Genomic DNA, 26,629 nt, shown 5'->3' on the forward strand with positions numbered 1-26,629 from the left:
TTTACTGAAGCAATTGTAGGTAAAGTACCTTGCGCAAGGGTACAGCAGTGCCCCAGTTCCCCAGTTTGGAATCGAACCAGCAACCTTTTGAACCTCATTGGATCATCGGTTAATTGGTTAACGATGTGTTAATTGGACGGTCTGTGATGGCACTCTCTTGTGTCATCACACAATGATATTCACCACCATCTGACAAAACAAACTGGCCCTCTCTGCCGCCACTCAGACGGGGGCCCGGCATGGCGTTCCACCAGCGTCCTGTGGCATCCAACACGACAAAACGTGGCGTGAGGAGAGGGAAAACAGCAAACAACAAACGATCGCAAAACACACAGCCAAAAGACGGCCTGTTACTACGGCACTGCCGTGAGATCGCGCCGGACTGTCCGACCTGGAGAGCTCCCACTGCGTTTTGTGCATCGTCTGCATCTCTCAGGCCCTGACCCCAATTCTCTGCGCACCTTACGCACTAAGAAGACAAATGTCCAGAAAGCTCGATACTGTGCCCATTAGTATTGAGTCAGATACAGTCCACACGAGGTCACTGCCAAAGCATCACGCTGGGCAATTAGTACCTTATAGGTCACGTGAGGCCACGCGTCAAAGCGCTGAGCTTGTTTCTCCCTGTCACGGTCTTTAACTTCCCTGAAGCCCTGGCTTTGACCTTTCCTCTCATCTCCCAGCGTATATTCCTGCAGCTCTCGTAGGCCTTTGAAGCTCGAAAGCAAATTAATTTGTGCATTTAATCCACAGGAGATACAATGATGTTGAATCAAGTAATTATTCTCAAAAGCAGCACCGAGATCTGAAGATGACTCACGCACATCAAAAGACGCTTTTTAAAGCCACTCCAATGACGCAGTTCAATCCGCAATTAGGCGGCCATTAAAAAAGTCATGACTAGTCAGTCAGAGTTGTGTATACAGACACTGGACTGTATGGCTGTGTTTACAAAAATCTGACCACCTGTCAGTCAAGACTGGCCACAGAAATGACAAGCTCTGACACAGTGAGATGGAGACTGTGTTTAACCATCAACACAGAAGAGACACCCCCAGTTTAACTGACACTGCGATTCCCTACCAGCTCATTTACTGAAATCAGTGAAGCGTGTGTGTATGAACACTACACCGTTCATACACTGCAGCGTTCTGCTGCAGAGAGTCCAGCTGCTCAGATCAGGGGTGTGGCCTGTGAAACTCACACTGGAATGAGACGGTACTGGAGCCAAACCGACGCCAGATTTTTGGGTTGGAGCGTACCTCCCTTCATTAAATCGAGAAAGCTGCAGTACCGAGGGGGGGGGGGGGGGGGGGGGATGGGGCTTCCCTGGACTGGAATGGAGCGCTGTGTCATTTCCTCTCATTGGTCTGTGGCTTTGGAGTCGCTGTGGCCAGCCTTCCCTATCTGTAGGCATGATACAGCAGACATCTCAGCACACACACACGCGCGCGCACGCACACACACACACGCACACAGATTACTGAACATGACCTCCCATGCCCTTTCTGATCTTCCTACAAGCCCCAGGCATTTGCCAGAATTTACACTGTGCTGCTGGCTGTTTACCAACAGGAAAATGCCTAAACATTTGCTGTTCCAGTGAGTGCATTAGCCCATATCCACATACTCTAAAAACGTTATAAACACATTAATAAAGAAAGATGTGAGTTAGAACTACAGCCAAAAATACACAGTAAAATACAACCATCATTTCACACAAATGCCTTTCTACTGAAGGTCCTTTAAGGATATCCTAGGGTGTCCATAGGAACAATCTAACAAAACTATATAATACTGCAGTTTAAAGGAAGTTCTGTGATACTGTCAAACTGTCGATCGCATTGCAGATAAAATGATTATAATTAATAATAAATAATTAAATAATAACTTGTGCATGTGTGAATTTGCGATGCCAAAAGGAAAGCCACGTGGAACAAAAGCTCATTCATCACATATTCATAAGTGTCAGCTCCAGCAAGGCTTGATAAGTGTCCACCACAGCAGAGTTTGATAAGTGTCAGCTACTGCAAATTCTGACATGCTTTGTGTGAAGAAGGTCATTGTGATAACCACCTCTCTGTCTGGGGAACCAGACTGACAGAAATGCTGAAAAAAAAATCCTCAGCACTTTGTCACAGTTTTTTTCCTTATCACACCTCTGTGATTTGGCTAAACTCACATCACATTAAATTAAACAAACAGTGTTAAACAGTATTCAGTGTATTCATTCACACTTGTATACATGCAGTTTTTATTGTATTCAGCAGAAAACTCGACTCAAATGACACACTGCAAATGGCTGAGTTATTGTTGGCTCTTGGACCAACGCAGGAGTGTGATTGGTTGCCGCGAGTGTCATGTGATCACTCAGACCCTGCAGTTCAGCTGCCTGTGACACCCGCCAACCAGCCCACGAAACGGAAGAGCTCCAGACCCGAGTCTAGACTGAGAACACATCTGTTCCACCCGTAACCATAGTGACGTCTCTTCAAACACACACAAAAGGCCCCCCTCGCTAAATTTCTTGCGTTGCCACCTGCTGCTTTAATGATGTGAGCCCCTAGCCAGGGAGGAGAGTCTTCAGGATGGGGCACCCATCTCTGTCCTCCGAATCTCTGCATGTGGGATTCCTTTCTTTTTTTTCCCCTGTTTGACAGAATATCCTGATCGATCGTGGTTCTCTGCACAGGCCTATTGTAGCACGGCCGTTTTTGAGATGGGCAGTCGAGAGTGAGAGAAAGAGCATTTTAATGAAATCAAACACGCTTCATCAGGCCTAATGACAGCACGTTATCACTGGCTGTTCATTTCCACCTCTTCACTCCCGAAAATGAGATGCAATTTACGCTGGGTCAATTTCACCATAGAAACTCAGGAGGGATTGGGGATAACAATGAGTGTCATCTTTTAGTTTAATTATGAAGAGATGTATGACTCTGCCTTGTGAATCACCCTCATAAAGAGAAGGCAGTGGCAAAATATATAATGTGCTTGTTTGAGGTGTGAAATGTTACATTACTGGCATGGTAACCTATGTAAGGGCAGGTGCCCTTACATAGGTTACCATTTTTTTTACATGTAAACCATTTATACAGCTGTATATTTACTGAGGCAATTCGCAATTAAGTACCTTGCCCAAGGGTATAACAGCAGGGTCCCAGTGGGGAAAGGAACCAATAACCTTTTGATTATGAATCCTGCTTCCTACCACTATGCTACACTGCCGCCTATATATGTCAGAATACTTAATGCCACAAATCAGGTCTCTCATATACACAAAAGTGCCACAGGCCTTGCAGAGGATTTTTGCTTCTTGAAAAAACAGGGCTGTTGTGAGAAACACACTGCCAACAGGAGAAGGTGACCCAGATCTCTGGTGCATATACACACAGCACGTCGGAATCAGTCAGGGATGCAAGAATCGATAAGCGTACATGTCATGCAGCATCAGGTGCCTTATTTCAGCCGAATTCCTCCTGTAAAGAACTGAACCTGGCCGGGCTGACTGTACAAGCACAGCTGTGTGAAGGCTAAAGGGAGAGTTCTGTAATTCAGTGACTTACGAGCCGAGGTTCGATGAGCAGCAGGGAGGAGGGTGGGAGGTGCGGAGGGGTTTGGGGGGAGGGGGTGCGTGGGAGGAGGTAACAGTGAATCACAGGGGGTGATCACAGAGGATGGAGGAGAGCAAGAATCCTCGGAGAGGTGTGTGAAGGGGTGCACGCAGGGGGGACGAGTGGGAGATTTGAGGACATTGCGAAAGGTCACTACGGACGGATGGAGGAGAGGAAAGAGGAGTGAAAGAGGTCAGAGCGGGGAGGGGGATTAAAGAGGGTGTGGGAGAAGAACGAGCCGGCACTATGTGCATACGTGGGCGGAGGTGAAGATGCCCGAGGAGGAGGAGGACGAAGAGGAGGGGGTTTTAAAGGAAGTTCGCACAGGAAGTGGACGCGCCTCGGGCAGTGTGAAGGCCTTAAGGTCAGGGCACCGAGGAGGAGAGAGGCCACAGAGTGGACACATGCAGGAGACAGAGTTTTGTTTATCGGTAAAAGTCCTTTCAGGAAGGTGGGGGCGTGGGGTAACCTTTATCATTGATTGCCGGCCGAGGAAAAAGTTCTCTTCGTGACTTCGGGTCTATTAAATTGTCATGATACACAAAGGAGCAATCTCTGAGAGAAAAAGACCCTGGAGAGACGGTAAAAATTCATTCAGCTTTGACATTTCTGAGAAGATGGTGCTTCTCCCTATTGATAGAAAGGGCCTTGTGCTCCGCACTGTCCCAGCCTTTCCTCAGACAGACAGGAAACGCGCCCAGAGCAGGACACAGTAATCGTTGTTTACACGTATACTGCGGTCGGAACATGATTTCACGCACACATTGCATGATTTAAAGCCGAAGAGAGAGGCGGCTGTAATTAGACCACAGGGGAGGGAGGAGATCTGAAGCGCTGATGTGAGTGTATGGATCAGGAGGAGAGACCACCCTCCACCACTGCCTGTAAACCAAACAACCGAAAGCAAAGATGCTCCTGTACGCTTTTCCTCCTGTGTTAGGGAGCTGGTACTGCTCTGTGATGGGTATCATGACGATCAGACTCATAAAGCTGGTGAAGATGAACTCTGGCTTTTAATAAAGCACATCTGGAGCCTGGAGGTCAGATGCTGAAGATAAGGGTGCTGGTGATCCAGTGTAGCTCCTGCTCCCTCCTTCCCTCTCCATCTCTCGTCAACTTTCTCCATCACTCTTCCTTCTCTCCTTCTCCTCATCTCTATCCTTCTCTCCCTCTCTGGCTCCCTCCTTCCCTTCACCTCTCGCCTTCTCCCTGTCACCCTCCTCCTCTCCAATCTCTCTGCTCTTCTTTCCTTCTCTCTCCTTCCCTCCATATCTCTCCATCTCCCTCCTGCTCTCTCTTTTCTCTCTCCATTTCTTCAACTCTCTCCTACCCTCTCCTCCTCCTCTTCATCTCACTCCAACTCTATTCTGCAAGGCTTCTGTTGTGAAATTGTGTGAGTGAGCGTGTGTGTGTGTGTGTGTCTGTGTGTGTGTGTGTGTGTGTGTGTGTGTGTGTGTGTGTGCGCGTTAATGACAGTATGCAACTGGTACCCAATGCTCATTAATAAAACAGGACCTGGCCACATCTCTCTCTGACTCACCCTCTTTTGTTCCAAGTTGCACTTCCTTTTTCAAACATGTTTTTTCCCTCTCAGAGTAGATCGCAACCCCCCCCCCCCCCGATCCCCCACACCCCAGACCCCCCCCCAGCCAGCTGACCTGCAGGGACCGGCCTGCCCGGCTGCTCCGGCAGCGCTCACAGCGGCCCGTCACCCGCTGCTGGCTCAGGAGGGCCCGGCAGTGTCAGCAGAGGCCCTTTCACCCACGGCAGCAGCCAGCACAGAGCGAGCCTCACCGCGGAGGGAAACACAGCCAGCACAGAGCGAGCCTCACCGCGGAGGGAAACACAGCCAGCACAGAGCGAGCCTCACCGCGGAGGGAAACACAGCCAGCGCAGAGCGAGCCTCACCGCGGAGGGAAACACAGCCAGCACAGAGCGAGCCTCACCCCGGAGGGAAACACAGCCAGCACAGAGCGAGCCTCACCGCGGAGGGAAACACAGCCAGCACAGAGAGAGCCTCACCGCGGAGGGAAACACAGCCAGCACAGAGAGAGCCTCACCGCGGAGGGAAACACAGCCAGCACAGAGCGAGCCTCACCGCGGAGGGAAACACAGCCAGCACAGAGCGAGCCTCACCGCGGAGGGAAACACAGCCAGCGCTGCCCAGACGGTGGGCGGCCTTTCACTCTCACAGCTCAATAATAGCTGACTTTCTAAATGCTGTTTTATGAGCAAATGTACCAGCTGGAAGAAAATGGGGACACTTCACAGATAAATACTTCACACTGTAATAAATACTTCGCACTGTAATAAAACTAAGAGCAGACATTTTTTTTTTCCAAAGGAAAACTCTGATGTTTTTACAGACCGTTGTCAGCCATCTTGTAAAAGATACGTGGCACCTCTGAAGTCAGTGGTCAGACTGAATCCAAATGCATCAAACATGCCTTCCTACCCAGGAGTGACTTACGACTTACATAGGTTTACACAATTGTTACATATTATCCATTTATACAGCTGGATATTTACAGAGGCAATTCTGGGCTAAGTACATTGCCCAAGGGTACAACAGCAGTGCCCCAGCGGGGAATCGAACCAGCAACCTTTCGGATAGGAGCCCTGCTCCTTACCGCTACACAACGCGGCTGCTCCAAAAGAGCAGCCTGTAATGTTCTGGATATCTGAAGTCTGGCCCAGTCCTCCGCTCCTGGTCACTTGCCACACGGCTTTACCCACAGCTGGAATCCAAGCAGAAGGAAATTCCACGGACAGAGCGCTTGCTTTGAGGGCTGTTTACTGACAGGAATGCAAAGCGTCACGCAGGAAAGCGGTAAGCTTTGGACCGGAGTCTGAAAATCCGGAATCGCACCCGGTCCACATGGGGCCCCCGCCCAGAACATCATGGGGGGGGCTGGAGGCGGGGAGGAGGAGGACGAGGGATGCCGAAACACCAGCAAAAACAGAAGAGAACGGGCTTGTGGGATTCCCGTCCCCACGGAAACCGTTGTTGCCGGTTTCAGGTGATTAGTTTTCTGGAATCCCCTCCCTCCAAATCTTCACTTAGAAAACTCCAAACAATGGCTTCCCAGGCAATCTGGCGCAGCTGAATGGTACAGCCTGAAGGCCTCCACACTGGAGGAGGTAATAAAGAGATAATAAAGGGACAGTAAAGATACTAAAGCTGATAGCAAATCCCCCCCCCCACCCCTACCTCCCGCCTGCTGGACTTGCGGTGTGTCAGACGGCGTTAGCTCTGTGTAAACAGCGGAGCTCCCGGGGTGGAAGGGAGTTTGGCTGAAGGAGCACACCCCACTGCAGGGAGCGAATCACTGCTTCACAGCCAAACGGGCCCCTGCCATATCCTCCACTACAGACTAGCAGCCCCTCCAAACACCCAGCTGGACTAACTCACTACCGCGAGGATAAAGTTCAGCACCTCTTTGGGGTAGTATATTTTTATTATCTAAATACCAACTTGTTTCAGCTAAAACCCTTCACCTTTATTAGGGAAATCTCTGTATCAGACAACAAAGAGGATAAAACACGGCAGTCTAATCTTTTGATACATCTGAACAGCCAATGGGAGTGCGGGAAACCAGTCACATGACACCCACTATCTGCGAGCCAATGAGGCGCATTGTGGTGAAAATTAGAGTTATTGGGGTGTTTTGGCTGCAGCCGTTGGCAATGCATTCACAAAGAGGCAGCTGCAGAGAAACGCGGGGAGAGAGGCCCAGAGCCCAGGGAACCGTGCAAACCAGACAGGGAGACACTCAGCACAGGCATCACCGGAGCCCATCCACCCCAAGCCTTCAATCACCCGAGACTTCCCATGAATCACCACACCAGACACGCCTTGGGAAACAGTTATGAAACAGTTGTGACTGAAGCACAAACCGACCCCCCACTCCCCCAAAACACACACACACACACACACACACACACACACACACACACACACACACACACACACACAGATACACACACACACTAAATCCCCTCCTCCTACCCTCTCTATGTGCTACTGTGCACTGTAAAGTGGCAGACCTTGATTGGCTTACATTACATTACCCAGAATCCTTTTCCCCGTTATATTAGCGGTATCGATGTTTTCATGACTTGAATGTCTCTCATTACCGGGAACACGATAAGCCGGGGGTAGACACACACGCTAAGCCAGCTGCCGTTCGGCTCCGCCTGCAATAGGTATTCATTTTCCCCACTGGAGCATTTTAATGCTATCTATCCAAGGTGCTGTTCATCACTGGTAATCTCTCCCTGCTTCCCAGGGATACAAATCAAAGCAGGAAACTATTTCAGGACCATTTACCCACACATCCAATCTAACGAATACGACACGGAATAATGCCTCGGAAAACTGGATTCCATCGAAATGGTGCTGTAAAACAAAAAGAAAAAAAAAGAAAAAAATCACTGCTGTGGGTGACATTTCCTTCCATTTGCTATTCCTCTGACAGGGGCATTGCCTAATGAGCCTTGTACAAGATATTTGGAAATCAATACTAATAATATTCTCAAATTGGTCCTTGTATAGATGAACAGCCAAGCTTATTTCCTTATTCAGCAAGGGCATTCCTGAGTATCCTATAGCCCATGATAATGTAAAACAATAAAAAGTGATTCCCTGTGAACATAAAACTGTAATGTTGACCTCTTATACCACTTATAAAAAGCTTGTGGTACAAAATACTTTTAATGATGCTCACTCTAAAAAAACAGCGATTCCTTGTGTACAGTCTCCTGATTGTGTGATATGGACGTGTGGCTGGCGCTGATATCTGAGTCACCCCAGGAAGATTGAAATCTGTCATGATTTGCACAACACTTTAGTGACATAAACTTACTGCACTACCCTCCGTCAGGGGGTCCCACAGGCACTGGGATCATCCTAATAAAGGCGTCAGTTCAGAAGCAACTAAGCCTCAAAAATCACTGGTTACTATGTTAGATATAATAGGTGGCTTGTCATTCAATATTGAAACTTCACATATTTCAAATAGAAATGATAAAGTACAATAATAATACCATGGTATAAAGTACTCATATTGAACTCAAACAGTTTGTCCGTTACAATGCTGAAAAAAGGAAGGAATGGGGCTGCTGACTGCTACTGAAAACGTACTTATATATTTAGATATATATTATATATTATTTATATATATGTATATTTGGATCTGCCAGACTCACTCATTTATCCTTTTATTTATTCACCAAAAGTATTTATTTGTTAATTAATGTAACACTACTCACACTAATAAAAAGGTGGTAGCTGTAAAAGTGTCTGGGCTTCGGCTGCTGCTGCTGCTTCCCGGAATGACCAGCAGGGGGCCTCATCAACTTCCTGTTAGGGTTCCCGGCTGCTGCTTCCTGGGACAACCACCAGATGGCCTCACTTCCAGCTTGCTCCCTTGTCCCATTTAGTTAATGTGTACGCAGCACCTTACCAAGCCTGGTTTTGCTTCTCGAACCTTCAGAAAAGACAACTGTGCGCCCTGAGTAACCTCTGTGCTCAGATTCACCCGATTCCTTGCAACAAAAACATACTGAGATGTAAGTACAGAAGATAAAAGTCTGGTGGCACTTTCCGCAGTGGCCTAAGCTCAGCGGTAAGCATGCTGGAGCGATACCTCACGGCTGGAAATATACCGATAACAGCTCACGGCTACACCCCCTCCGACAGCACTTACTCCCACTGTGTAATGTCTCCCACAATGGCACTACATTTCAATGTTGCCGCTAATGATTCAGTATCGGCGCTGGTACTCTCCTAGCCCCGCCGAATGCGCTCGGATCGTAGAGGCCGCCGTGTGAATAAACGTAGATGTAACCGTGAAGGGGCTAACAGAGCGTGAGAGGAACAGGAAACCCGAGCTCTGAACGAGCGCACTCCCTCAGCCTCCTTCGGGTCTCTTTTGAAGTATAATGGGCATCTACCTTGGCATCACCATTAGGCTCAATCTAATACTCAGGTGTGGGGAAAGAGGGGAGGCAGGAAGCACACGATTTATCGTACTGATGATCGCAGAGATGAAAGGGAGATTAAAGCCGGCACAGACACAACGCCTGGGACGTAAACAGCACAATCTCATTTTACGGATCCATACTGGCACGGACAAACAGCACACCGCCGCAGACACATCCTGGCAAATCAATGCCTTCGAGAAAAAAAAACGACTTAACTGCGGACAACACAGGCGCTGACGTGGGAATCACCCGCTTTACAATTCACACATACAAGTGCGCAGGCACACGCGCACGCGCACGCGCACACACACACAAACACAAACCCGCACCAATGGGACACCAACTGACACTCTACAGCAGTAAAGCAGAGAGGAATGTATTCATGTATTCACAGAGCGACAGTCACTCTGTGTTTGCTCTTCTGAGGAATTCAGAGGGCGAGTATGTGCAATGGGCTCAGGGGAGTAAGACACACACAACATTGTTGTGCGTTTCACCCTGTTCCTCCACGCCTGTAAACATTAGCTCCTCAATCAAAACTGAGCTCTATCGCACACTACAGTCAGACTACAGAAGAATACATTGAAATGTTAACTGACTGGCTTGGAGATGCATCTTTTGGATTTGGGCTGCATATGAAATATGTTTTCACGTTTAAAGCTTGGTCATCATTTTTTTTTTCAAACTAATTAAAATAATTTTAGACATACTACACAGACATAAGATATTTTAAGATACACAGTTTTAAGATATTTCAACTAAACATCTTGCCCAAGCAACACTGAAACTCTGCAGTCCAAAACCCAGAGGAAAATACAGTGGTTTTGTAACACGATAAGACAAGGTGTCAGTACTAGTATCTTGTAAACCCCCCGCAGAAGTTATTTTTGTCATAACAGCTTTTAAATTCAAGTGCTACTGAAAGTTCATCATATTTACAATATTAATACATAATGAATTTGGAATTTAGTTTTATGTTGCAGAGTTTACCTGACAATTTTAGAAGGCTGGGAGAGTCATTAAGAGCACTGACAGTCTCTAACGCAAAATACAGAAGAATCCATTTCTTGCTTAACATTAAATGTCTGTAATGTAAAAGGTCCATACATCACGTTCAAAATCATGGAACCATTACTTTTGAACATATAAATATCTACAAAATAACAGACACTGTTATTTATTTATTTACATCAGTACTTTAACCCGTGAGCCAGCAAGTATGGGCTAATGACATGTAGCGCTCTCCAATGCCCTTACGCTTATGCTGCGTGATTGGTCATAATCGTTCTAGATTGTTCCACTGGTGCCACAGACATTCCCACTCAGCCATGCCTGCTACTGTGGAAGTGTGCGTGGAGGAGTTCATGTGACGTCTTTTAACCAATGGGGCCCTGGGGAGCTCTGTTTTTTGGTGCCGCTGAGAGATATGATGAGTGAGAGGGCAATTTAACTATTATGTGATATTAGACCCATTATACAAAGGCCCCATGCATATTCAGCACAGTGAAAATATGAGATTTTTTTTTTTTTAATTCAGTAAAGTTTTTAATAATTGACATGGCAATGAATGTGATCATGCAAAGCAACAGTAATGACTAGAATAAGGCAGAGCCAGAAGACCTGCGGATGTAAACTTCGTCTGGGACCCTGATGTGACCTGCATGGTTACACGGAAGCAACAGCCTGCCCCGCTTCTCTGAGAACAAAGTACGGTGAGTTTGTTCCTGAGCATTACTTATTCAGCCAAGCGTTTGCTGCAACAGGGGACGTCGTGTTGCCGCTGAGCCGCGCTTGTCCATTCGGGTCACAATTCTACCTACCGCCTCAAAACTCAAAACACGCCTACTCCCACAACCATTCACTGATCACGGGACTTGCACCCCCCCTCCCCCCCACCTTGAGGAATAAGGCACAACATACGTAAATGCAGGCCCAGTAACTCAGTGGTGAAGGTGTCGGCTTTGAATGCAAGTTGAGCTCTACGGTCCGGGTTTGATCCCAGACATGTCATCAGTCAAAGATGACCGGGACCCCACACTGGCAGAACAAACTGGCTTAGTTCCACTGGGGGATAGAGGTGGATAGGTCAGCCAGGGTTTGTCCGTCTCGTCGCACACTAGCGACCCCCGCTGGCCAATCGAGCGCCCACAGTCTGCTTGTATAAAGCTGTGCACGACTTATCTTAAATTCATTTGGTAGTCAGCTAGCTTGTTAACTTGCTTGAAAACTAGTGGCAAGAAATTAGTGGCAGAGTCAATGAAAATGGAAGACACGGATTTCACGTTTGTGAAAGAACGACTCCTTTCATCACTTCTGTACTTCCTGAGTGCTGGGTGTCACTCATGTATCCGAATGCCATATCAATGATGCAGCCGCTCACTACTCATTTTAATATATTCTTTCAGTAGTGCATGCTGTAAGAATATTTTTACAAACATAAAGTTTGTGTATAATATCTTTAGGATGGCTATCTTAAAAGCCATAAGTCTAGTAAATGTCCTCATTTTTGGAAAACAAGACAATGATAAAAGGAAAACTCCTGACTAGTAAAATTAGCTGCATGCATTTATATGCAAAGTAATTAATACTAATGATGAAAATGCTATTATAAATGTTAAACAGCAGGTGTCTCCTCTTGAGGGTATTTGGCAAATGAGCCTTCACTTGAGTGGAGTTCTGAGTGGACCTCAGGGTCATTCGATCGTCGGGGTCATTGTTTACAAATTTACAGCACCAAATAATTTCCTGCGGGCCTCACCGCCAGAGTGCCCTACATCACTCACTCACTCGCCGAGCGTGCGCATAATGCCTCAATCGACCAATCGTAATTAGCACCAAACAGGCCGGCTGGGTTGTGGTGGCTGGCTCCGCTCACCATAGCACTGCAATCTATTGTCTGCTAGGAGTGTGGGCACCTCTTTCAAATTGCTTTTCTGAAGTCTGGGCCCATTACTCTGGCCAGCCCAGTGCTGCCAATTTAGTGCTTTCGTGCTTCCATATTTGGCAATTTTTGGGACTCTGTCAGCTCTATTTTCTCCCTACAAAAGTGCCAATTCTAGCAGCTAGCAGAAGATCGGTTTGGTAACTTTGCAAATGGAATAACTTAAAATGCCATGGCTATTTCTCCCCCTTCTGTGCCATTTGCTGTGGTTTGCGCTGCAAAACCCTGCAAAACCAAGCATCCTTGCATGCTTGTGCCCAGCTCTGCTCAAAAGACAATTTATAAGAGATTGACAGGTGTACTGGCCAATCACGTCCGTTACGTACTTAGGCAACATTGCAATACTTGATGTTGTGACATATGCGTGGTGATGCCATATCATAAGCATTATGACATAACCTGGCTCTTTCTAGCACTATATCAGGGCCCCACTAGCCAGACAGACTGGGAAGATTCTGGGTACAGCAGATTAGCCAGTTCAATTCAACCCAGATTAGACCACTGACCACTCGCCCAGGGTAGAGAGGGGAGCTTGAAGCTCTATCGCCCACCTCACAAATGACAGACCTCACAGCCGTAATGGCTTGATTTTGTCAGCTCTGAGCTAGAAATCCACATTTTTGTAAAGCCTTTAAAAAAAAAAGCCATTTTCATTTTCAGTTCAGGGCTTCTCAGACAGACTTATCTTCTCAGAATAGATCAGGACAAAGGAAAGAGGGAAAGAGGGACACCACTTCTGGCTTTCACTTGCGCTCAGATCTGGATGACTGTATGACATACTTACCTGGATTAGCAGTCAAATCACCTGTGATTGCAGCTCTAAATGGGACACTTACTCAAAAGGCTGCAGAAGGGCACGGTTTCCTGTCCCTGAACGAGGTGACACATTCAAACAGGAAGCACTTAATCTGCTGACAGTGTTACACATGTAAATGTATGCAAATACATGCATCTCATGTGTGCCTTTCACAAAAACATCCGATGCTAATGCTATCAGCCTTCGATTGTCTAACAATACAATCATGAAAATAAAAAAAGCCTAATTAATATTCATATTGTTGCCATGGATTTACAGCTTAGAGATGCATCCAAATAGCTCAATGTCACAATCCTAGAAGTGAAATTGTTTTTAAGGGAATGCCATGTATTTTTTCATACATATATTCAATACAGACTCAAAGCACTTGTATCTGATTGGCTCCCCATGGAACACAGTAGCCAATCAGAGTGAAACATGTTGACTTGAGTGCTCACTGAATAAAAAAGCACCCACACAACTTAAATTTAAACATAAGGAATGCCTCTGCGGGCTTTTGTTTTCCTGTTGTTTTCTTGTTGACATTAAAATTTAAAATATAAACCACAGGACATCACATAGTGACTGATAACCACACGCCAGCTTTTTATTTTTTTTCTGGGAGAAGCACGCCCCGCTTGTTCCTCATGAACTGTGCTCGTGTCCCCACTATTTCACACAAGCGCTTGGCTGCCACTCTCCCCTGTTGGCATAACGGCATCGAGGGAAGTGAAAAGGACAGCCTTGGAACTGATAGCAAAGCAAACTGTGAACATACCGTGTTTTCAGTGTGAACTCAGTGTGTGTGTGTGTGTGTGTGTGTGTGTGTGTGTGTGTGAGAGAGAGAGGGGGGGGGTGAGTGAGAGAATGTGTGTACATGTGTGTGCACGTGTGTTGAATGGCATACCTTCGAAATTATAGTGATTCAGTGTAGACTGTGAACATGTCATGTTTTCTGTGTGAACTGAATGTGTGTGTTTACGTGAGTGTATACTCGTGTGTTTGTGTGTGTTGGCATTACCTTAACATGCTTACCATTTTCATATGCAAGTATGTATGTATATGCATGTGTGTGCATGGATGTCTATGTGGGTGTGTGGTTACGTGTATACGCACGATTATATACCGTATATTACAGTACAGGATATAATCACTGTCAGTGTAATTGGTGCTTCTATATTTGCAGCTTTTTCATGCTTTAGCAATACGGTTTCCTTTGTCATACCAATAAAACTCCATTTGAATTGAACTGAATTGAATGGAACTAATGGAACGAAACAGTAACAATTCAGACACAGCTATCCTCACTGTCTTGTGCACTACTGAACCTTGCTTTCTGTGACATCATCACTGGGGGCCATCTGCTACAATTACACAGTGCATACGGAGCACCCCTGTGAAAAACAGTCAGACAGTAAATCACCACCCCTCAGCTAATAAATACAGTAATCTTCACATGCTCCATTTAAGGTCAGCCTCCTAAAATGTCATTTTGTCAGAATGGTGGGGGCTCACAAACAGTTTTTGGCCACACTCAGTGTTAAGTTTAACTTTGAAAGTGTTTCATAAAGGTTACAATCAGCGGAACTCCTTCATGAGCATGTAGATTTTGCTGTATGAAGCATTCATAAACCACCGCAGTACTCTATAACCACTGACATAGATTGATGTAGTGCATCTGGTCATTCATACAGCATTCACAATGGGACTAAATCTGAGAAGCATGCTTATTCTGGTGGAGCAGCTGTTGTTATCTGGACACTGACCCTGGACTTTAATCACTGCTACTTGCGAGCGCTCACCTGACTGCTACCTATTCCCACTGAAAATCATAGTCAGAACACTGCAGGTTATATTGATTACATTATTTAGCAAGAGCAGGGCTGAAGAAATCATCCCTGTACATATCTACATTGTGTTTGCTTCCGTTCATCTTTGACGAGTGGCCCAGTGCCACCTTTATCAGTGTTTGACATAGGCCTACCTCCTCTGGGAAAAGAACATTCCGTTGTTATGTGTTCATCCATGAAGGCTACGGCAGCACAAATGAAATGACGTGTGGGACGTCCACACTCACACGTCACTCATGGTCGCTTTTATCTTACTCGCACAAACTCATCCGAATGACGTACACTTGCTACACAGCCACATATAAGTCCAACATTCAATGCACTTAGGTTTGAGTAACAAAATGATTTTTTTTTTTTTTTTTATAGTGACACAACATCACAAGTTCAATGGCTGATGAAAGTTGTTTTTTGTTGTTTGGGAATAATATGCTTTCATGTGAAGCGCACAAAAATGACACCATCACAGATGCAATCCAGTACAAAGGTGACTATGCATTTGTTTAGCCTACACTTTTATCCAGAGTGATTTGCACGGCTTGCAGTTTTTTCCATGCTGTTTATTTACACAGCTGAATATTTACTAACTAACCCCGCCAAAGGGTACAACAGTAGTGGCACAGCCGGGAGTCAAACCAGCAACCTTTGGGTTTGGGACCCTTCTCTACGTAACGCTGCTGCCATTGCAATCACAGTGCTAAGTGGGTGATCCTTAATTAAATTAGCATTCTTGTCGTGCACAAACGACCAAAAGCTGGTTGAGGGTGATAGTCAAATGAAGGTAAATTCTCTGCATCCTCTATGTGTTGCCTACGAGCGGCAGAAGGCGAGAGCACAGATATACATACCGCCGACATTACTGTTCCTCGTCCCCATATTCAAATAGACTAAATAGACATCAATTAGTCTCCTAATCTTTCCCAGTGTGGCTCACGAGACAACGATGCCATTCATTAAGCAACCAAACACGGTCAATACGAGGCCAACACACTCCGATTCCGCTGACGCGTCAATGTCTTCGGACTCGTTTCATCCTACGGCTCACCATCACCAAAATCAGCCTATACGTTTAGACCACCTAAGTTAATTTTCAGAAACCACGAGAGCCTGTAAAAAATGATTATATAAACGTACAGTTGCGCATTTTAGGGTGGAAAAAAACACTGACAACCTAGAGATGATAAACGATTCCTACAATTCGTTTTTCTTGCGCGAGACCTACTTTCCCAGGGAGAATGTATGGCCACACCGGTGTATCACAACGCTGCAGAAACGCACTGGGTTTTGTCGGTCTCATGAGCCGCTTTGGTGCACAGTGCAGTCTTACCATTTGCTTATAGGTATTGCTAAATAACTGCTACGCTGTCGTCAGACACGTAGCCAACAGGACATGAGAGAGAAGTAGCATCTTCAGCCGAACCCTCACGCTATGGTTTCCTCTGTTTGGTTAAAGAGGCACATAAGGCCGGTGACACTGTTCATTAACCGAAGCAACAACCTCAAGGGTCTACCTGTTAGGCTTCATATTGACAGGTGATCGATTAAGCGACTCTTTCACTAACGTTCCCGGTCGCAAGCTTCTTTGCACATTTCGTTTCAGACGAGCTGGCGCTGCGAACACGGTTTTTCGGTTCGGCGTACGGACAAGTGCAACAAATCCCTGCACGCCGCAGCCGCGGCTTTGCACTGTCGTTTAATGCAAAATTCGGGTTTACAAACGTGCGATGTTTCTGTTGAAAGGCGTCTTATGAAATATGCTAAACTCACCGCACAGATACAGAGAGCAACGCGCCGGCTACGAGGAACGCGAATGGAAAAAAGTGCACCCAGTAGCAATGCTTTTCACCATTTTCCTCCGCGCGCCTGGCTGCCGTGTAATTCATTAGTGCGGCTGGTTTTCATTTCGTATATTTAGCTTATCCTTCAGCGGTTAAGGTATTAGCCGTGCGCACGCCGTTGCTCACCTGATAAATACACAAAAAGTCATTCTACCACCGCCCCCCCGAAAAAAGCACGCATAATGTATTAAAAGAGCGTCTCTCACCTCGCAAATTTCTCCCCATTTTCCTCGCGAGCCAGGCAACTGCTCCAGCGTTGACGTCACGCGTTCCACTCTGCAGCAGAATACAGTACAGCACGCGCCCGAACCCGCGCGGGCAGAGAGGGGTGTGCTGCCTGTGCGCGATTTCTGCCTAGCAAAACCCGCTACATGAGAGGCATCCCCGCCTTAACCGGTTCGGTGCCTGAGTGATCTGTCCGAATAACCGGCTGTCATTAATATGCATGCACGGTCAGGTCAAAAGAACGTCTTAGCGCTGCTTTTTCCATCCAGCAGGATCTTGAAAGGGTCGGAGTGTAAAAATGCAAAACATAGGGTACAACTACAGACCCTCCCCTGATGTCTACCGTGTGTGGAGCACTGTTAGAGTGTAATAATCATGCCCTTGATGGTGTGAATTAGGTAGAAGCATTGTATTGCTCTACCAGGGTGAGGTTTTGGGGAATCGGCCTCTCAAGAGCCCGATTTACAAAATCTGTGTTGATCACTGTCAGCTGCTGTGCCCATTTTCAGATCTGGAAAAGGAAGGGGAAAGTTCTGGAAGGAATACAACAGGGAGGCAGCAGGCAGAGAGGTAGAGACAGTCCTGTAGAGCTGAGAGAGAGACGGAGAGGTGGAAGGAGAGAGAAAGAGAGAGAGAGAGGGAGAGAAAGAGCCTCATGCCTCACCCCCTGTGGTTATATAGCCGTGAGCTATGAAGCTGAAGAGGTACAGTGCTATGAGAGGGCTTGTGTGGATCAGGTGTTTGTTGGTACTGCTTGTGCATCTGTGACCTAGAAACCAATACGCGTCACAAGAAGATGCCTAAGAAGATGAAATTAACTTGCTTTAGAAAACAAAACCGAGCAAGGAGCTTTGCACAGAGGACCCATTAAGCTATTCACTTCAGGCTTCAGAAGGTATACACTGATGTCCATTACACACTACCTTAAAATTAACTGAGTTTTTGGCCAAAGCATTTCAAAGCTGGAGTTCTTCAAAAATCGCATGAACAGCCAGCCTGCAGTCATGCCCAGCTTGCAGCTTGCAGTGGTCTTTTAAACCACCACTATGCAGGACATTAAGTTTCGGCACTCACTCCACCCTGTGTCTACGCAACGTTTTAGTGAATCCTCTCACATGGGCGTGTCTCTGTGTAAATATTTAGAGTGCGTGACAAATGGGGTTCAGGTCACAGTCAGCTGTTTTAGGGCTTCATACGTCCTTTATGGCATTCCAAGTTTTTTTTTTTTCCAAACATCTGGTGTTTGACTTTTGTGTAACTGGTTGCTTGCTTGTCTTGCTTTTATTCCTCTAGTGTTTTCAGAGCTGTTAGTGACAAATCGGTTTCCACCTTGGAGAGGAATGCCAGTTCATTCATTCATTCATTCATCCACTCATTCATTCATTCATTCAACCAATCAATCATTTGTCCATTCATCCACTCATCAATTCATTCATTCATTATTTGAGATAAGCCAGCAATATTCCCTCCGTATGGGTCAGGAGCATTCCTGTGGGATTTCTACCTCCAAAGTATCCATGGTGATGCCAGCGAATGTTCTTTCCCTCCATTCCACAGGGTAGTGTGTGTTCCGCACACAGAACTCAGATTGATTTGCTTGAGGGTAAAGAGATTCTTTTTTTCGCACTCCTAAACCAGCTTGTCTTCTAGCAGCGCTCTGTGCTGGGCTGCGGAGCCACAGGGCTGAAGTGCAAGAAATGGATAGTTTATGACAGCAATGCCTTCTGGGATCTGGTCTTGTCTACACAGTGTCATATTGGTAAGTGCAAGTCTGGCCTGTAGAACTGCACAGTGCAGTTTTGTTGACTATGTTGTGCTTGATCCAGGAAAAATTATGCAACATCGCCTGGCCAATGTTTGAAAAGAACCTCAGCTGTCAAGACAGGAGAAATAAATCTTATTGTATCCATTACTGGGCAAAAAATGGAATTTTATTCATGACGGAATCTGTAAAAATTCAATTTAAAACATTTCGCAAGAACAGCATTAAGTGCGTGGATATCCTCCTTCATCTTTGACTTCTGTTCTCTGAGAGGGATTCTCGAAGATTTCCCTAAACTGAGTTTCTATTTCTGTTCAGCACTGAGAGGGAACGCTGCGAGATCCCACATTTATAGAAAATGAAAGATGAGCGGAAGCCTTTCATGCTATGCATTAATTATCATGCCTAATGAGCAGAGTTGAGTCAGGATTTCAGCTCAAGAGGGACAACATTACCACCTAGTGGTAGACAGTGATCACTGCATGTGGTGGCAGGGAGGAAGGGTGTAGCTTCAACTGAACATCCACATGAATGAGAAACGATGAAAAAAATCCAACACAAAAGTGTACGTTTATATATACATGAATTTAACTATATACACATGGTCTACAACTACAATACAATACGATAAGGACACAGCCCTTTGTCAAACCCGAATTCATCTCCAAAATGAGCATGCCACCAACCTCGTGTGGGTCAGTTTAGCCTCAGTCTTACACATCAGTTTTAAGTTTTAGTAGAAGCACAGTGCCACAAAGACATTGTGCAGTACAGCCATGATGAATATTTTCACAGGGCTTGAAAGCAAACTGACCAATCAGAAAGCAGGACTGGAACAGTGTGTTTTATAATGTGGTTTTATATAGTAGGCCGCTCCCCCAGAAGGCATGGACTCCTCACAAAGAGTGTCACATGATTAATATCACACATTAAAACCTCTTCTTGCACAGTAGAATGTCCATATTGGTGTGGGAGGTTACCAAATCCGAGATATCAGATGAAATTCCCTGGGGGCACCACCAAATACTCTGCCATGACGACGACTCTGAAGGCTAGTACTAGTCTGATAACCAGATCTGCTCCAGTCACTGGTTCTGTTCTTTATAGATCTGTCCTGATTAGAAAAGGTAATAAATGTTTACCATCATCATGTTGAAATTAGCATCACTGATATCACCAAAAATGGCAAGTGCTTACATTTGTCGCTTAAAGGACCGTACAGTGCAGTTTGATTGAGTCTGGGCCTCAGGCGTGGCTGTGATGACTGTAGTTTGCGATCAGCACAGGGCGATAGCCATGGGTGATGGTATTTTAAGGGCAGTGAGTATTTTTCAAATGAAGCTCCAGCTATTTGTTCCTTGATTTTCTTGTCAAGGAGACAAGCTTTTTAGTTTTTTAGACTGTACGTTACTCTGTTTTGGTGTTTTTCTGTTTGTTTCCTCTTTTACTCTGGGTTAGTCAGACAGAGTGGTTATGCATTTTTAAATCAGCTGAATATTTGAAGAGGACAGTCAGTTGTAGTGTTCGTGTCCTTGTGTTGAAGAGTCCAAAATCAGCACCACTAAAACTGTAACCCCAACTGCAACTAACTCTACATAACACCACAACCACTACACTACCACATCCTTACTCTACCACATACTACTACTCCACAACACCATCTCCTCACTACTCCATCACACTCTGTGATCAGCTATGATCCATGTTTTCTGTGCCACTGAGACTTGCTGAAAGCTTTCACTTCAATTGACTCTGTAATTTGTAATTATAGTCATTCAATCTTTTGTAAAATGAGGAACACTGCTATTCCGATCATTTTTTTTCCCATTTACAAATTACTCTTAATGTATATAAAAAAAAAAAATCCCCATGGACTGAAATTGACCTTTATATCTCATGCAGAGAGAAGGATGGAATATCCATCATTTGGAAAAGTTTCCCCGTTTCATTGCTGCTTACGGGTTGACCACATTATAAAATGACTTCTCCTCTCTGGTCTTTTTTCGGTGGTGGCACTTTAGGCTCCCTCTGCTGTGTCTTCCCTCCTGCACTCACATTCAGTGCAGATATTATTAGTCATCACTTGCTTAGCAACCATTACACATGCATGACATTTTAAAACAATGTGAAGTCCTGTCTTACATTAGCCATGGAGAATAAAGAAGCAAACATGCAATCAAATTAAAAGCCCTCAGAAAAAAAGAATCTTATATTAAAAGATAAAGGAAAAAAAAGCGCAATGATAATGACACTGTGGTGAGCATTCGGTAAGTGGGAGTTCAGGGAGGACGTCAGCATGTCAAAGAAAATGCATATTTTAGACAATGTAAAAAATTATAGTTTCCCTCATTCATGTAATGTTGTGCAAAGGTTACAAAGTACATCATAAATTATAATTTCCAATACATGCATGAAGTCACACAGAATAAATAATGTATACATTGTATGCATCATGTGCTGTATATTATTATGCTTTAAATGTGTGTTTCTTACATTTTGGATTTTATATTTTTCCATTTATTGACAGTTTTTTTTTTCAGAAAGAGAAAACTGGAGCACCATGCACTCGTGACCAACTATTAAAAATGATTCATTAAGTTCCTTCATTGAATTGTCTCGGTATCGTTTTAATATGACACAAAGTAGACGCGAAAATATTAGCAATTATTAGGGAATTTGCAATTACAAATATTATCGTAATGCATGTTCTATCATCTCCATAATATTCTGAAGCTTGGCTTGACCCTACTATCTTGCAGAGAGGAGAAAATTATGAGAAAAGAGAACTCACTCGCCTTGTGACCGCACTTATGCCTTTTGTGTAATGTTTCCAACAATGGCTCTACACTTCAATGATGACACTAATGATTCAGTATCTGCGTGGTTAATTGCCTTCTTAATGCAGTTCTGGTATGTCACTGTGAACAAGAGCATCTGCTGAATGATGAATAAATGTAAAATGTAAAATGGTATATATACATGTAAAATTAAGACGCTATTTGTCGCCTGCTCTGGGTTTAGGACCTGACACTCACCACCAGAGGGCAGCAGAAGAGAGTAAACGATTAAATGTGTACTGTAGGCACTCATTCATCATCATTCTGATGTTGAAACCTGAGAGTAGTGCTTCTCAAAAAAATGAATATGAAAACGTCTTTAGACACACCGAACTGTCAGCAGATGTTGTATATTCTCAGATGCAACCTGGATTCACAGTACTCCGCTACTCTATACTACTCTCTAATATAGCAAAATTCATATATTGTCAATATTTACTCCAGAACAAATGAATGACATTGACGTTAACATCAAGCAAACACTATCCTTCAGCCCTGGAGATATCAGAGTGCACTCCGGTGTCACCAAACGCTTCACAAAACCCAAGCTTCTCTCACAATGCCATGGCAACAAAAGACTCGGATGGCCTCAGCCTGGGTGACTCAGCGCCTTCCGAAAACCTCAGGGCTCACAGAGCTGACATGAGCAATGCGGTGTCACTCAGTGCTGGCCCACAGCAGGGGGGAGAGAGTGGGCATTCAGGGGTACAGAGTAGGGGGAGAGAGTGGGCATTCAGGGGTACAGAGCAGGGGGAGAGAGTGGGCATTCAGGGGTACGGAGCAGGGGGAGAGAGCGGGGGGAGAGAGTGGGCATTCAGGGGTACAGAGCAGGGGGAGAGAGTGGGCATTCAGGGGTACAGAGCAGGGGGAGAGAGTGGGCATTCAGGGGTACAGAGCAGGGGGAGAGAGTGGGCATTCAGGGGTACAGAGCAGGGGGAGAGAGTGGGCATTCAGGGGTACAGAGCAGGGGGAGAGAGTGGGCATTCAGGGGTACAGAGCGGGGGGAGAGAGTGGGCATTCAGGGCTACAGAGCGGGGGGAGAGAGTGGGCATTCAGGGGTACAGAGCGGGGGGAGAGAGTGGGCATTCAGGGGTACAGAGCAGGGGGAGAGAGTGGGCATTCAGGGGTACAGAGCGGGGGGAGAGAGTGGGCATTCAGGGGTACAGAGCAGGGGGAGAGAGTGGGCATTCAGGGGTACAGAGCGGGGGGGAGAGAGTGGGCATTCAGGGGTACAGAGCAGGGGGGAGAGAGTGGGCATTCAGGGGTACAGAGCAGGGGGGAGAGAGTGGGCATTCAGGGGTACAGAGCAGGGGGAGAGAGTAGGCATTCAGGGGTACACAGAGAAGGCAGGAGGCAGTAGTACAGAGGGTGGCAGAGGGAGGAATTGCCATACAGTTGTGTTGGAAGGAGGAGGTGTAGAGTGTTGGAACAGAAGGAGGCGGTGTAGAGGAGTACGGACAGATGGAGGAGGTGTAGAGATGTTGGCGCTGAGGAGGAGGTGCAGTAATGTTGGAACAGAAGGAGGAGGTATAGAGAAGTCAGAGGACAAAAAAGAGGGACAGTGTACAGATAAAGAAGCAAAAAAACTGACGAGACTTAAAGAGAGTAAATTGAGATACAGAGCAGCATTACAGCCGGGAAGGTAAAGGATGGGAACTTCTACTGTTCGCTTTCGGGGAGTTTTCGCTTTGCTTTTCTTACGTCTGACATTTTTTTTTCCAGCCAGTTTGCTCAACTAGGCATGATTTATGTAAGGCTGAGCTGGACAAATCACTATGGAATTTAACTCATTTTGTACTCACATTAGCAGGGACACATATACAAACAGAAAACAAGAACAATAGAAAGTCAGCGCAGAGTCATGTCAATTTAATATTCAAAGTGGCCGTGCAGCACTAAGTGGATGAATAGTAATAAATGTAGGTGAAAGGTCTGACAGTACTAAACGCATTCTATGCATACCAATTTAACAATCACAGAACAACGCCATTGCAGACCATTGTGATTCAAATGCTCATCTCATCCACTACTGTTAGTACGGAATGCATTTTCAGGTAATACAAAAACAAACACGCACACTTATTCTTTTGATTTCCTCCACGTTCATAAAAAGGTATTTTAAAGCATTAACCCAAACAAACTTTTCTGTTCCTTTTGACAAAATTCTATTTGCCAGTGAATAATGACAACACAGAACAGTCACCTTTGGCAGTTTTATAAGTGATTGTGTATAATAATAATAATAATAATCATAATAATAAGAAGAAGAAGACCCATCATTATCATCATCATCATCACCATAATAATTTTTTACAATATTAGCCATCACATTGATAATAACAACAATAATAACACAGACTTTGGTATTCTTTGCTTAGGCCACAGCTGTTGTCATAGTAACAGAGTATGTCTTATTAAGTACTGCTCTTCAGTAGATTTTCAGTGGAACTTATTTGAGCTCCTAATGCAGGAGAGGCAATAGACTGCTCGATCTTTGCATGTATTTACATGCTGATATTTTTAACCGCCTTCAGGAGATTAAACGACCCTAAAAAGCAACTGGTGACATCTCTGCCACAATTCCTTGAAAACATGGATTTATGTAAATCGTGAGAGCTAAAAAACCATGAATAAAAATGTGCCTGGACACACACAGTTGTGCTAGAGAGAGCAGATATTGATGTGGCTTCTGACCAAATCTTTGCTCCTGTGTGTGTTTACGTCCATGAATGAGCAGGAGAGCACTGCAAATCTGAATTCAAATGAAGGTTACGGTTCATGGATACTTGGTCCGTTTTCAGAGGATTTCTGGAACATGCATCGGCAGCAAGATAGTGGGTTATCGTTGCGTAAGGACACACAAAAACCGTCCTCACGTGAAATTTACATGTGTGTGTGTGTGTGTGTCATTTTGTTTAGTAGGCTTTTCAAATTTAGCAAATAAGTGTTTATTCATAGATTTATTTGAAAGGGCATTTCCAAAAAAGAATTTAACATTTTATTTTGGTTGTGACAATAACTCCAGCCCTCCACATATTTCATCTAAGGTAGACTTAAGGGACATTTAAGGGCTGGATTAATACAAAGGGGCAGGAAACACATAAGGTTAATGTCACAATATTGACTGAGATTTCATTCTATATACAGTATATAGTATATGCCTGAGCTTTTCAAAATTCATCGTGTTTAATATTCTCCCACATACAACCACAATGCGCATTCACCCCACACCACTTTGACCATGGCTCACAAAATTACACATCACAATGAAATTAATTAATAACAATTAAATTTAATTTCTAGACAGGGCTCGGTTAATGGTTCAGAGAGCTTTCTCACATCAAAGCGAGCTTGGTACAACAGTCCCCTCAGCCACCATGGAACTCAGAACAAGAAGTAATGAATGAAAGTAATATTTCAGGAAGATCCATGCTTTCTTATGTCCCATTTCCCTGACTTTCTTAAAAACCCCAACCAAGTGGCTTCCTGGGTACAGTACCCTCCACATACCTGAGTGAAGGCAGCCCTAAAGGAACAAGGGGTCGTCTTACCAGCTGCTAACGACTTATCAATCTGCCCTATAGGAGCACAGGCACAGGACCATCAGACCAATCACAGTAAATAAAAAAAAAAAACACCTGCATGCTGATGATTGGCTCCCAGAGTGAAAGATTTTACTATCAGGAACGTGGACAATGTTTCAACCTGATCCGAGTCAGGTGTGGGTGTTCAGGTGAGCACACATGTATGGAAGGACAATCATTACCAAGCAAAAGGGAAGCATTCATAAGTAGATAACTAAAGGATTCAATAACTCTGTAATAAGTACAATAATTGGACAATTACTTTTTAAGCCACTCCAAAGGTACTAGCGTAAAAAAAAGAAAGCACATTAGAATAATTACACAAATTATTAGACAGTAGGTCAGGCCTACAAAACTTTCACAATGGAAAATAGTGAACTTCCAAAAATTCTTATAATTACAGAACTTATTTTGGAGGGCATGCGTGATGTATTTTTTCATTATTATTTGTTGTCATTTCCCAGTTTTATCAAACGGATGAGGAACCTTGGATGTGCGTATGTTTTCATAAAATCCAATCGTCATCCTAATTCAACATGGCTGCCAGCCTATGCAGGCTGACTGACGCTGGGGCGTCCCGGAGGATACAGACCCAGACCCACCTGGGAACGGCATTGCAGAGTCTGAGATAAAAGACAACATCAAACACCATCCCGTCGTTCTTAGATGCTGCTTTCTGATGTTTTCCTTTAGCAGTGTTTCAGGTTGCTATTCTGAGCCTATCGCTGTGTCTCGTTTCATCCCCAGAGCTGCACGGGACGTGAGTCCATCCTGCTTTAGTGAAATGGATGTTTCCTTTGTACTCCTTCCCTCACACAGACGTCAGATGAATCAGTATCTCACAGTGTTTGCTTCACCTGAATGTGGAGGGATAAATGCAGTCGCCGCAGCCGCTAAGGACAAGGACAATAAAGGACGGGAGAAGAAAGGTAAGTCAAAGCTGCGAAAAACAGTGTTCATTCAGTAAGAACTGGAGGGGATGAAACCGCTCTGAAATGGAGGAACGCCCAGCCAATAAATCTTAATTGAGCACACGGCTGCTTGTAACGACTGCATTAATTACCGAGGAAAATTTCATGCATTTCTCAAACCCACCACCAGAGGGCTGGGGGTTATTCTCTTGCTCTTCCTTGTCTCAACAAAGGGAAGACCTCAAGGACTGAGGGCAGTCCACTGGACGCTCAGAGCATGGAGATCTTT

At 45.1% G+C, this 26,629-nt stretch overlaps 1 protein-coding gene across 1 annotated transcript in view; it reads right to left on the reverse strand.

The window, feature by feature from the left end:
- The window catches only part of fbxo41 (F-box protein 41), a 56,377-nt gene extending 38,962 nt beyond the window's left edge, over positions 1-17,415 (reverse strand). Inside the window, exon 1 of the mRNA XM_036516971.1 lies at positions 17,228-17,415. The gene's annotated coding sequence lies outside the window, so the exon portion shown is untranslated. The remainder of the gene's footprint in view (positions 1-17,227) is intronic.
- Positions 17,416-26,629: the final 9,214 nt, after the last annotated feature.

The sequence above is a fragment of the Megalops cyprinoides genome, chromosome 22 (genome assembly GCF_013368585.1).
Source record: "Megalops cyprinoides isolate fMegCyp1 chromosome 22, fMegCyp1.pri, whole genome shotgun sequence".
NCBI lineage: Eukaryota > Metazoa > Chordata > Actinopteri > Elopiformes > Megalopidae > Megalops > Megalops cyprinoides.